Source organism: Pleurodeles waltl, chromosome 1_2, assembly GCF_031143425.1.
Source record: "Pleurodeles waltl isolate 20211129_DDA chromosome 1_2, aPleWal1.hap1.20221129, whole genome shotgun sequence".
NCBI lineage: Eukaryota > Metazoa > Chordata > Amphibia > Caudata > Salamandridae > Pleurodeles > Pleurodeles waltl.
The window spans coordinates 979,053,536-979,067,412 of NC_090437.1; the positions used below are offsets into that span (position 1 = coordinate 979,053,536).

General features: G+C 47.5%; 1 protein-coding gene across 2 annotated transcripts in view; it reads left to right on the top strand.

The window, feature by feature from the left end:
• LOC138246682 (uncharacterized) overlaps positions 1 to 13,877 on the top strand; it is a 56,899-nt gene that overhangs the window by 37,949 nt on the left and 5,073 nt on the right. The window lies entirely within an intron of this gene.

The following is a 13,877-nucleotide window of genomic DNA, read 5'->3' on the forward strand; positions in this document are numbered from 1 at the left end:
TACTTTAACCTTGAAAAGGTGACAAACCAGCCGTGAAAAAAGGCTTTACTAACTATTTGAAAACCGTGCTAACTTTACAATATATGCCCTGAAGTTAAAGCAGAAAGTGAATGTTCATTAACCCTTTGTGAGATGTGCTTTCTTTGATATTCCAAAGTTCTACTGGCGTGGGGAGGAAGACAGAAAAAAAGAAGAAATAACTTACCTGTGGGGGAGACGTGTTCGTGTCCCCTCCGTCCACTTCCCGGCATAGTTGTATATTATAATTATGTAGTTTAAGTGGTGTACAAAACACTGGTGTAAGGTCGATATAATATTCATTTAAATTGCTCAGCTCGTGCTGCTCAGGCTCTTAGAGCAAAACCAAACCCTTGGCGTGGCTCTTTCTGTGGATTCTTTAGCTTGCCCACTTACATAGTACACAGATTATCCTCCTACTGGAAAAACCTTATAATATTGGCGTTTCAAAACCAGTTGCATCCCTCATAGTTATTAACCACCGAATTATGAAAAAAGAAACCCTTAAACTCAATGTATCAAAAACTGACATTCTAACATGTGAAGATGGGAAAGACTTAAATCCTTTGACAATGCAGAGCGAAGAACTAGGAATAACACCAACAACCTCACAAAAAGTAGGGAAACTCTGAATAATCACGGTTTCAGCCCTGTCTGTGGACCCTTATGTAACAAAACCCACCTATCATACCATGTAGATAGACTCTATGGCACATCTTTCCTCATCAGGTAGTATCTAGGCAGCTAGTCCTCTCATATCACAGCTGGATTATGCAAATTGTTTGTAGCATTGGTTACCAATCTCAACCCTGGGTGGCCTTGAAATAATTCAAAATACAGCACCAAGACAACTCCTGCATGTAAAAATACAGGCCTGTATCTATCCTGTCTAGAAGCTCTTCATTGAGTCCTTTATTGCCAGAAGATCTACTGTAAAAAAAACTGTGCAACACACAGTGGTGGCTACCACTGATTGGGGGTTGCTGGGCGCGGGAGTCGGCGGAGGGTAGAGAGTGGTGGTGAAGAGGGGGAGGAGAGGGAGGTGTTGGGGGGGAGGAAGAAAAAAAAAAGCTTACCTGTGAGAAATATGCGCTCATCTCCCCTCCGTCCTCTTCCTCTTCCCAGCTGCACACAGGCTCCCAGACAATCACAAACTGCTGTCACCAGCATGACAGCAGTGTCCTGATTGGTCTGAGTGCCCTGCTTCACCGCTCAGACTGGGAGTGGGAGCCTGGGCATGTTCTCCACTTGGCTGTGCAATACAGTCGGGTAGAGAACATGCAAAGTGCGCATGTCTTTTCGGCCGGCCCAAAACGGACGGCCAAACAGACATGCACACTTTGTGGTGCACATTGCCCTCCTCCAGCCCCCTCCCTCCCTCCAGCCCCCACCCCGCCCCTTCTCCCAGGAAAAATAAAATGATAATAAAGTAGCGTTATTATCATTTTATTTTTCCTTTCCCCACAATCCAATTGGGCGATGCACCTCCGCCTTAGCAGTGGAGCCGCCCCTGGCAACACACAGAAGGCAATAAACTGAAAGAGACAATTTTCCTTCATGCAAAGCTCAAGGATAGTCTCACAAAAGGACACTACTCTCCCGATTAGCTTCCCAACTAATTATACCACCTTCCAAGAAGAAAACTGCTAGCAGACGTCCTTCTCAGTCCAAGCTGCTAAGTTGTAGAACTAACACCTGGTAAGGATAAAAGCCAAGGAGAATCACTTACATTTCTGAATGATGTTGAAGAGCTGGCTGTTCCTCATCTGAATACAGTAGCCACAGCAAAGCAATTTCAGTCTTCTTCATACCTGTGTCACAGGAAGTGGAGAATTCTATCAAACACAGGTTTAAAATTCCCACAAATGTAATAATTTTCTATCGGCTGACCAAGCAATTATTTTTTTTTTAGTTAAAGTAATTTTTATTTTAAAATATAGGCAAAGTCAATAACAACGGTATACAGTACAATCCTCTTACAAAACATATAGAGGAGGTAGTAACGTTGAATGGATAACCCAGTAGAAACAGGTGGAATATAACTTGTTAAAGGTATGTATGATGAAAAACCTAATGAACTAGAGCAAGATCTGGTCTTGGGTGGTTTGAGAGATGCTGTGTCAGTGTACTAGAAAGTCTGGTTCAACAGGAGTGTAAAATGACAAACTAGGTGGCTGATAAGGAAAGAAGATGGAGGAAAGACAGGCATGGGGGACAGGAGGTAGGAAGTCTAAACTGGGTTGGGGTCACAATATTCGTCAGAAGCATCATCCGGGTGTGTGCAACAAATCAGAAGTAAGAAGGACCTATTCATTACCCTGTGTAGGGGGAGTAATCTTCAAGACTGATTCATGGTGGCTTGTTTTCTTGTAAATACTTGTTTAAGGCACCCCATAGATGCCTGGGCCCAGTGATGGCATGTAGATTTGTACGTAGTATGTTGTCGGCCCCTCTGACAGAGCACAGCAGGTTCCACTGTTTGTCGACGGATCTTGGGGATGTGGCTTTCCAATCTACAAGGATTGTTTTGGTCCCAAGGGAGAGGAGGAGGTCCACCAGTAGTGAGGTATTTCCAGTGAGGTCTGAGGACTAGGGTTTAGGCTGGATGGCCAAGACTGTAGTTGAGAAGTCAATTTCTATTGCTGTCCCTGAGAGCACCCGTATCAGTTTTTGTATTCTTGACCACAGCAGATGAGACATCTTGCAATGAAGGAACGTGTGTTATAGGTCACTTGACCCCTCCCCGCATCTCCAGCATGTGTCTGAGTCTCTTAAGCCAAGTTTATGTGGTCCTGTAAGTTTTGTAAATTGACCAAACCTTGACTGTGGTGGGGCTGGTGTGACTTTTGCTGAGAAGGGGGATTGACAAATGTTTTCCCACTTTTTGTGTATGAAATCTGTTTTAGCGTGTTCATTGCAAGTGAGGTCCCCATATACGGGTAAATAGTTGCAGAGTAAGAGAGCTGGATGTGTCTAGAAGTTTGTGTATACATGAAGCAGTGTGGCCCTCTAGTTTAAGTTTCCCCAGTAGTTCCGTGAGGTCTAGATGGTGGAGACTTCAACCTACTCAGTGCACCTTTCAGTTTCAGGAACCTATAGAAGTCTATGTTTCGGAGGTCCAATTTTAGCTGCAAAGTTGAGAATGGGACGGGGTTTGATCATGACCCCAGGTAGTTTACCGAGTTAATACCTTTCCTAGCCCACATCTCCCATAGGATTGTTTTGCCCTCCAGCTTAATTGCACAATTGGGAGGCCATGGTTGAGCCGTATGTGTGATGTTCCAAGCATTTGTCTAGTAGTAAGAGAGAGACAACAGTGTCCATTATATGTCCAAGAGGAGTTTTGACAAATTGTGTATTGCGAGGGGGGAGGAAAGAGGAATGGGATAAATTAGCTCTGATTCTATTGTGAGCCACTAGGGGGGGAACCGTTCTTCTGCCTTTGAAGCCACCATGAGCCCTGTGAGATCAGAAATGCCCTGTGGTAGCGGGGATAATCCAGTAGGTTTATTCCCCCAGAGTATTTAGCCCTCTTCAGAGTTTTCATGGAGATTCTCGGTTTCTTATCTTTCCACAGGAAATCGGAAATGGCTTGATTTATTGATTTCAAGAAGGATGGGGAGAGGGTTATTGGGAGCATACTCGAAGTAAAATTGATCAGTGGGGCGATCATCATATTAATAGTGTCCATGCGCCCCACCATGTTATGCTCTTCAGGTACCAGGTGTTAAGGAGATCTTTAATTTTGGAGAGTGTCTTTTGCTCATTGATAGCAAATGAGTGTTTCAGATCAGAGCTAAACCATACGCCTAGGTAGTTGATTGCTCTGGGCTGCCATTGTAGACTGAGGTCACTGATTATGCTGATGTACAGTGGACAGTTAGAGAGAAAACTCCAGTTGTATCTTTGTGTAGGGAGTACCCTGCAACTAAAAGAGTAACTCCCTAATTATTGCATGATAATTGGGAAGGCACATGGGGCATCTTCAGTAAACAAAAGTACATTGTATGCAGTTTATGTACATAGGTACAGTAAAAGTACATGTGGCAGCATAGACTGCCACATGTTGCCTGCCAGAGGGGAAGTTGATACACATACTACCTGAATTCTCTCTAAATGCAGTGATTAATGGTTTGATGGACAGCAGGGAGAGTAGGGTTGATATGGGGCAGCCTTGGTGAGTGCCTTGGGAGATGATATAGAGTTGGGATAAATGGCCATTGACTCTGATTCTTGTTGTCGGGTTTGGGTAAAGGGCCATAATCATGCGGATGAAGTCATCTCCAAGTTGGTAATTCTGGAGGGTGGCCTGCAGGAAGGTCCAGGAGACCTTTTCAAAGGCTTCTCTATGTTTAATATGAGGGCTGTGTTGGTGAATGTGATAGTTTAGCTTTCTCTAGGACATGGCAGAATAATCTAATGTTGTCCGAAGTGAGCCTACCTATGAGGAAGCCTATTTTTGAGTTTGCTATCAGGTTCTGGATAACTGATTCCAATCTGCAGGCTTGAATCTTACTGAAAACTTTACAATTGATGTTAATGAGGGAGATCGGTCTATAGTTTTTAGCTAATATAGGATCTTTCCCTTCTTTTGGGATTACCACGATTGTGGGCTCGGTCGCCGAACTCGCAATGGTCCCTGATGAGGCGTAATGATGGAAAACCGTGTTAAGGGGACCCGTCACTTTGCTGGCAAATATTTTATAGAATTTTGCCATTTGGGTCTGGAGGTTTCCTGGTTTTGAGTATGTAGTACAGCCTTAATTATGTCCTCTGTGATGGGTGTGTTGATGGCGAGGGAGTCTTGTGATATTTTCGGGAGGCGGGAGGATTCAAGATAATCATTAATTGCAGATAGGGAAGTGGGAGCATTGGAGTTGTAGAGATTGGCATAGAATGATTTAAAGGTATCGAGGATACCTTGTGTTGACAATGTTATCACATCATTGAGGTTTTTTTTGCTGATATGAGATGTTTTTTTGTGTATATTTTAGGTAGTTACCTAGGGGTTTTCTGGTTTTGTTGTTATTGCAGTGTCTCCCAGCATTCGCCACATAGATCCACTTGTGTGCTCCCTGATTAAGGATTTGATTGTGTTCATACAGTACATATTCGAGTTTAGTTAGTACCGTCTGAATCTCTGCCTTCAATGTGCTACGTTAGTTAGCTATGTCCTTGTTTTTTTACGGACATGAAATGGATCAAAGTGCCTCGCAGGGTGGCTTTGAGGGTGTCCCATCTTGTGATAGAGGATATGTCACCTGGGTGGAGGGGTCCAATTTCTGTTTTGTTGTTAGGGTTATCTAGTAATTAATTGTTTAAACGTCATTGTCTGGATGGTGAGGTTGGGTCATTAAAGAACAGTTGCAGGGACAAGTATGCATGTTCAGAGACCACTATTGGTTTGATTTTTTGGGAGAGGGAGAGCTGAAGTAGGGATTTTCTCAGCAGAATGTTCTCTATCCTTGAAAAAAGGGTGGTGTTGTGCTGAGTAGAAGGTATAGTCGGATCCTGTGGGGGTTATAAGATCGCCAGCTGTCAACTAGGTTATTGCTGCTGCAGCAGTTTCATTTGTATGCAGGACTTATTACCTTTAAATTTATGACCCGCAATTCTGTCTAGGTTCCCACGCATTGGGAAGTTGAAATCTCCACCCAGAATAATGATTATACCCGGGTTGTCTGGAAGGCCCGAGAGATGTTTGTCTAGGTCCTTCCAGAATGTTACAGCATTTTCGTAGGGTGCATATATGTTAACCATGCAGAATTCTAGATCTCTTTTCTTCACTTTAGAGATGGGCCACCTGCCCTCATGGTCGTGAGTGTGTGATAGTACTGAGATATTGGCTTTCTTGATGTCAGTGTGACAACACCATTCTTTTTTTGTGGGGCAGGCTAGATGCCAATGTCTGCAACCCATGTGCTGTAGAATTTCCCATTATGTATACATTTTAGGTGGGTCACCTGTAGAAGAATGATGTCTCCTTTGAGTTTGTTACAGTAGTCCGCCACCACTCCACATTTTACTGGTTTGTTAAGCCCCTTTGTGTTTAGAGAGAGTATGTTTAATGGGATAGTCATTGTGCAAGGGTGTGCTCTCTTACAGTGCTAGGAGGGGTCTTTGTGGGGAAGATCTCAGAACTGTGTGCATGAGTGGCATTATTTGCGTTAGGACGTTTTGCCGGATATGGTGTCGTAGATATCCTTTGGGAGCATGTATGCTGACCTGCAGTGATGTAGTGTGTATTTTGATGTGGAATGCTTTGGTGAGCCACCCAAGTAGCCCAGGGAACAATAGGGGAGGCCCATGTAGAGATATGCTAGAGTAGGAGTGGAAGGGGTAAAGGAGGAGGTGAGGCGGGGAAAGGGAGTAAGCAATTTGTGCTTTATTATTAAGAAAATCTACACCCTGCATGACACTTGCATGTCAGATGTAAATAATGTGTGGAAGTACTTAGAATATGCATGACCTACAAATAAATATTGCATCAGTGCACTTGTCCTAACTAGTATAACTTAGCAGTCCAACTTAAAACAACTGCACACTAAAGCATGCATGGCAGTTCGGGCTGGACTGTTCCCGTAAGGAGCTTGGTCAAGTCTGATTTGCATATGGCTAGATTCAAATGACTTGGCATGGTGAGCAAAGGAACGATGGACTGGAGTGCTACCCTGAGCTATTGTCAGTTGTTAGACTGATTGCAAGCGGCCTCCCATCACTTTTTGTGTGTTTTGTAAAAGAATGCACTCAGCAAAGCCCTCAGTGCTCGACGCACTGCTGGCATTCCACATGTGACTCGACAGGCCCTTATTTATTTTTTGCCTCAGGCAAGTGAATTTCCTGGTTCTTTAATTGCCGCAGATTGCCCCTGCTTGTATGGAGTATTGTTAAGTGGCTTGCCTGGCTGGTATGAGGCTTTCTTCCCTGCCTCATTTGGGGGCGCTCCTCTGGTTGGGGGTAGCCCCTTCCATGGGAGAGTGACAGTTGGACAGCTTTTGAGCCCTAGTACCTCTGCATTGGGCTGGTGCGACTGCCTAGGGTGCTCTATATTTGTTCTTCCCTCCATTTCTGTTGACTTCTGCGATGAGAAGACAAAAGGTGACTGGGCCCTCCCAGGTTAACACTAAAGAATACTATACAGCCCAGTTGACCTCATTGCAACCTCTTGTATTACTGGATGGCACCAGAGATGATGGGTGGATGGGAGCAACTACTAGGGAACCTACCCAGGCGGAGCTGCTGGTGGCCACTCAGGGCTTCAAGGTGGCCTTGGAGGGAAAGATCAAAACAGTGGCTATTGAGGTGACCCTACTTCTCACAGATGTCTTCAAGGTCTCTGACATGGTAAGAGTGGCAGAAGGCACCACTGGAGAACTTCAAGCAGAAGTTGCCTTCTAGAAGAAGCAGTAGGGTACGCTTACATCCAACACTGGGATGCAGAAGGGAAGTCCCGCCAGAATAACAAGAGATTTTGGGGATTCCAAGAGGGTGCTGAAGGGGCCTCCACTGAGCATGTAGTTGAACGTTGGATTTGAGATACCCTAAAACTGAGTGGATTGTCTCCTCTCTTCACCATTGAAAGGGCGCATCAAGCTCTGGTGGTGCCTTGAAGTCCGGGTGCACCGCCACGGGCAATCATAACATGCATATTGAGTTATAAGGACAGGGATTGCATTCTACGTGCAGTCAGGGAGTCTGCCAATGCCCGGTTTGAGAACCAAAGAATATCCATTTATCCTGAGTATACCAAGAAGGTCCAGGGGTCTCGAAAAACAAATTCTGGAGGTCAAGGACAAGTTGCGTTCCATGGGGCTCCGCTACATGCTTTTGTATCTGCCCTGCCTTTGTGTGCTGGAGGGAGGTAGATCTCACTTCTTTGATAATCTTGAAGATGTGTGGCTCTGGTTGGAGGTGTGGGATAAGGTGCCCACAGATAAGACTAGTCAATGGAGGCCTAGTGCTTGAGATCTGGGGCACGCAGCCCCAAATGGAGGTTCTGCATGAAACAGCGGAGGTAAACCCATCTCCTTCTGCAGCCAACCCGTCAAGAATTGTCATCCAGGAGGATGGCACAATGGTGCTGGATCCCTCAGTCCAGGAGTCGGAACTGGAGGGTTATGGACACACACCTAAGAATGCCTTGGTGATAAGTGAATCTGGGACAGGCCAATAAAATGTTTCATTTGCTTCTGAAAGGGGTTCTGTATGGTGGATGCCGAGATGGGAGACCGATAATTTTGTGGGACACAGATGCTCCTTTTGGACACATGATGTTGCTGTCTGATGCACTCCGGGATGGGGGAGCTCAATGTACTTTTAACAATGTCTTTTGATATGCATCATGATATGTTTTGGTGGGGTCATGGTGCAGCCTCTCCACAATAGTGGTAGGCACAGTTTTATTTCTGGGGGCTCTGCGGTTAGGCTGTGGGTCCTGACAGCAGAAGTAACAATGGATCTGCAGAGCACCTTCTTGTTCTTCTAATGCTTGTCCGGGGTGGGAGGCACAGGGGTAATTTGTGGGTTCTGCATTTTATTTGTTAAAAAGTGTTTAGATCTTATTGCAGAGCGTGGGAAGGCTCAGGTCACAAGGGCACTGGTAGCATGCTGTATATTTGCACATTAGAAACACAGGGTGGAACTTGCTAGGGTGGGATAGTGTTGTCATGGCGTATAGCTGAACTTATGAATATTGTTACATGGAATGTAAGGGGGCGTAAAAATTATACTACCCGCTACAGAGTACACTAATTTCTCAGGAGACACAAAGTTCAAATTGCCTGCTTGCAGGAAATGCATTTGGTGGATGGGGAGTCTCAGAAATAGTGAAAGAAATGGCGGGGTCAACTTTTTACTACCTCATATTCATCTTATGCTAGGCGGCCGACGAACTTGGTGGCACCGGGGGTCCCTTTTCGGCACACATATAGCGAGGCAAATGTAGAGGGAAAATATCTCCTTCTTCAGGAATGTTAGATGGGGAGCCTCTAACGATTCTGAATACGTATACACCAAACACTGACGACTGTCTCTTCTATGACAATATGCTGAACTTGCTGGAGACGGATGTGAGGTCCCCCCATCATATGGGCAGGCAACTTTAATTTCATCATGGATGGGGAAAGAGATTGTCACCCTCCGCAACAGGGGACAAAGCCACTCATGGTGGAGGATACTACACTAAGGAGGGCAGGGAGTATACATGCCACTTGAAAAAGCACAACACATACAGTCGTCTGGATTGTTCCCTGCTGGAGGTTCTGGGTCACTCATACCTGGAGTCGGTTCCCCTCCGACCACGCTTATGCACTTCTTAGGTTGCACTGGGGGCCTACTTGTGGGGGGGCGACTAGATCCTGGAGAATGATTTCAGACCTCCTGATTGATGTGGCCTTTTGGGACATCCTTGCTACCTCATTGACTGATAACGTAGACCTTAGGTGGGGTACCATGACTAATAGGGCAGACGAATTGGAGGCTCTGAAGGCGGTTATTAGAGGTAAATGCATGGGTGCAATTCATGGAGTGCGTAGACAGCTATAGGCAGAGCTTCAGGCGCAGGAGGGGTGCTTGGATGTAGTGCAACAATGGGAGACACATGGCTGAAGAACAACAGGAACATCTACAGCTTCACAGAGAGATAAGTAGGAGTTGGTAGACTTTAGACAGTATGGGCCTCATAATGAGTCTGGCGGTCAACAGACCACCAGACTCACGGTGGTGGACATGTTTGCCACCTGTTTGGCGGTCGAACTGTCAAATTAAGAGTTTGGCGGTTGGAGCGCTAAACGACCGCCATCTCTGCCAGGATCGGAGATCCCAATGGGCTAAGGGTGGTGCAGACTGTAATCAGCGAGGGTGGTGCTGAAGTCAGGGTTGCCCTGCTGATTACGAACTGGTTCGCCGTCAGCCTTTTCAGGGTGGTGAGAACAGGTGCAGAGGGCCACAGGGGGGGGGGGGGCTGCATTGCCCATGTGTAGGAAACTGTCCCCTTGTTTGCTGTACCCCCCAACCTTTTCCCTGATATCTGATGCTAACTTGCCTGAGTGTGTGCTGGGATCCTGCTAACCAGGCCCGGCACCTTTGTTCTTTCCCTAAAACTACGCCATTGTTCCACAATTGGCACACCCTTGGCACACAGATAAGTCCCTTGTATAAGGTACCAGTGGTACTAAGGGCCCTGTGACCAGGGAGGGTTCTAAGGGCTGCAGCATATATTATTCCACCCTAAGGGACCCCCCATCAAACACATGCACCCTGCCAATGCAGGTTGTGTGTGCTGGTGGGGAGAAAAAGGTAAAGTCGACATGGCATCCCCCTCGACTGCTGTTCCCACAAACCACTGCCTGTGGCATAGGTAAGTCACCCCTCTAGCAGGCCCTACAGCCCTAATGCAAGGTGCACTATCCCCCAGGTGTGGGCATAGCTGCATGAGCAATATGCCCTTACAGTGCCTAAGTCCATTCTCAGACATTGTAAGTGCAGGGTGGCCATATTAAATACATGGGCTGAGAGTTTGTCATCACGAGCTCCACAGCTCCATGATGGCTACACTGAAGTCTGGGAAGTTTGGTGTCAAACGTATCAGCACAATAAACCCACACTGATGCCAGTGTTGTATTTATTGTAAAATGCACACAGAGGGCAGCTAAGAGATGCCCCCTATATTCAACTCAATCCTTTAGTGCAGGACTGACCTGTCTGAGTCATGCTGCCACTAAGAGACACGTTTCTTACCCCAGAAACAAAGCCTGCACTGGGTGAAGGTGATTCACATCTCTCCCCTGCAGGAACTGTAATACTTGGCGGTGAGCCTCAAAGGCTCAAGCCTCCTGTTACAGTGCCCCAGGGCACTCCAACTAGTGGAGATGCCCACCCCCGGACAAAGCCCCACTTTTGGCAACAAGACTGGTGGGAAACTTATTTAAAACAAGGGGGAGTGACCACTCCATCTAGGACCACTCCTAAGGTGTCCAGAGCTGGAGTGACCCCTTCCTTGCAGAATCATCCATCTTGGGTTGCTGGACAGGGACCAATAGGGTTAGAACTATGTACACCAGAAGGGTGTAGTCACCCTCAGGGACAGCAGCCATTGGCTACTGCCCCCTGACCCCTGTAATGCCCCTAAATCCAGGATTTAAGGGCTGCCCAAACCATGCTCGTCAGATTCCTAGCAACCTCAAGAAGATGACAAGAAGAAAGAAGAAGGACTGCTAAGCTGACCTCCAGCAGAGAAGACTGAAGACACCAACTGACTTGGCCCCAGCCCTACAGGCCTGTCACCAGCTTCTGAAGCCCTGCTACAAAAAGGCAATGCATGCTGCAGACCAGTGACCTCTTAAAAGCCTCAAGAGGACTTCCTGTATCCCAGAGGACCAAGATCTCAAATGGACAGCGGCCCTGTCCAGAAATCAACTCCAGCAAAGGACTCCAGAACCGCCCCGGATCCGCAAGTCCTGCTCACTCTGCACCCGACGCCCATGTCCCGTGTCCAGGTGGCCCAACTGACTAGAGCTGGTCCCCAGGTGCTCCTGACCTCGAGTCCACCCTGCGTTGGCCCTCCTGTCCAACACGACAACGCCCGCAGCCTAAATCCGGAGAACCACCTGACTGCAAGAGAACTGGACGAAGAATCCCGATGCCCAAAAGTACCTCTGCACCCGCAGTCCTCTGGCCTTGAGGAATCAGACCACCGGTCCAGCAATGCTCAGCAGGCGGCTCTCCTTCTTGTCCAGCCTATGGTTTTCCAGAACTGACCCCCCTGGACCTAGCCTTCAGCATCTTTGTGCCCATTGGTGTCCCCCTATTGAAAAGCAGTGGGAGCCTGATGCTGTGTTTGCACCCTGCACACTGCAGCCCCTGTGCGGCTGAGGGGGTGTGTTTGGTGCTGACCTGTGATCCCCTCCCCCCAGTGCTCACCTTAACCCCCCAGGTCTGTCCTCCAAGTACTTACCTGCAATGAGCTGCAACAATGCTGCCACGACTTTCCCACTTTCTGCCAGTCAGCCCAGCGGGAAAGTCGCAATGGGCCTGGCGGGGAGGTAGCCAGTGTTGTGGCAGCCTTCCTGTTGATAGTTCAGGAGACAGGTCATACCATCTGCCAAACTCATAATCAAGCACTGTGGCTTTTAAGACATATCGTCAACAATTACAGAGGGAGAGAGAGAAGTCGGGTCACTTGTTGGCCTAGATACTCCAGTAGAAGATAGAGCACCCCTCTTTTGCACCTTCGGAATGTGGCTGGTGAAATGGTTACCAGCGGTCATGACATCCAATCTGTATTGGTGGATCCTCTCCAAGTGGTATATCGAGCTGCCCTGGTGGACACTGGAAGGGCCTTAGAGGCTTTCCTGCAGAGGGTGGAGCAACCAAGGTTGCAGCCAGATAGCATGCAGGTACTGGAGGAGGATATCACCATGGAGGAAATGGGGAAGGCCATAAAGACTCTTAATAGATCTAAGGCCCCAGGGAGAATGGCTTCCCTGTGGAGTTTTATCAATTGTACTCGGTGGTGTAAAGGGAGAAATTATTGGAGGTATTTCTCGAGGCATGAGGAAAGGGCATACTGCTGGACACTGTGCGCCAGGGGATTGTCTGCCTTATGACTAAGCCCAGGGGTGACCCGTGGTTCCCTCTTCGTACAGGCCGTTTCCTTAGGGTAGACTATGCGGGAAGCCGTTAGACCAGTTACCAGATGTCAGTTTCCCCTGGCAGATGGAGGGGTTTAGTTACCTGGGTAGCTGGGTCACTCATACTGAAGCTGCCCATAAGCGCTTTCATGTGGACAAAGTAATATCAGGTCTGGAGCGCTCAGTTGTATTCTGAAACATTCTTCCTCTTTCTGTGATGGCCAGAGTAGCCGGTCAACGATGGTGTTCCTCCTGCACTGCTTATATGTGGTCCAGAACTTGTTTTCTGTGGAGCCTCGGCTCTTCCGTAGATTAGATAACCTATTGATAGCCCTGATTTAAGCTGGGCGCCGCAGCAGAGTGTCCTTATCAACATTCTGGTATTGATTTGGAGGATGGGGGATTGGCAGTTCCGGACCTACAGTTCTACCATTTCACTGCACATTTGCAGCGTGCCGCCAGGTGGCTCACTGAAGCAGACAATTGGGAAAAACAACTCTTCCGGGGCATCCTCACGGAGGATACATTAGGCCAACTCTTGATGACAGGGGGCGGTCAGGGCATTCCGTCCCAAATATGGTCAGACTACTTCCATACTCTGGGAACAAGCGGTGAAGAAAGTGTTGTGCAGAGCCCAATTTGATAGGGAATTACCCATCTGGGCACTTGCACCATTCCCGACTATAGATACCAGTATTTCTATGGAGTCGCGGAGGGTGAGGGGTGGGGTTGTCGAGTGGCAGTGGATTTGTACCCTGGGAAGCACTTCATCTCATTTCCAGAGGTGCAGGGCACTTTTGGAGCCGGTCTTGGTCATTTCCTCCGCCATGCCAAATTGGAGCGTGTGGCGCGGGAGATCTGGAGTGACTTCCTGGCTACACCTCGGGGTCTGAGGTTTTAGGAGGGCTACTTCGATGGGGAGAGGGGTAGCATTTGATCACTCTGTTTATTAAGGCACTTCGAGGGGATATGCCGAAAATACCCTGTGTGGGGTGGCATGCTTCTGAGTGGGATTTGGATGGGCCGAAGTCCGATATTGAATGGGCCCATGCCCTGGAGCTAGTGTGTACTGTCTCTTGCAATAATAAGTTTAAGCTCCTAAATTTCAGTTTTGTACACCACACCTATATGACCCCGTACAAACTTAACAGAATAGATTGTTCCAGGGGAGCCCAATGTCTGCACTTGGGGGAACAGAATGCTACTTTTTTATATTTAGCGTACTGACTT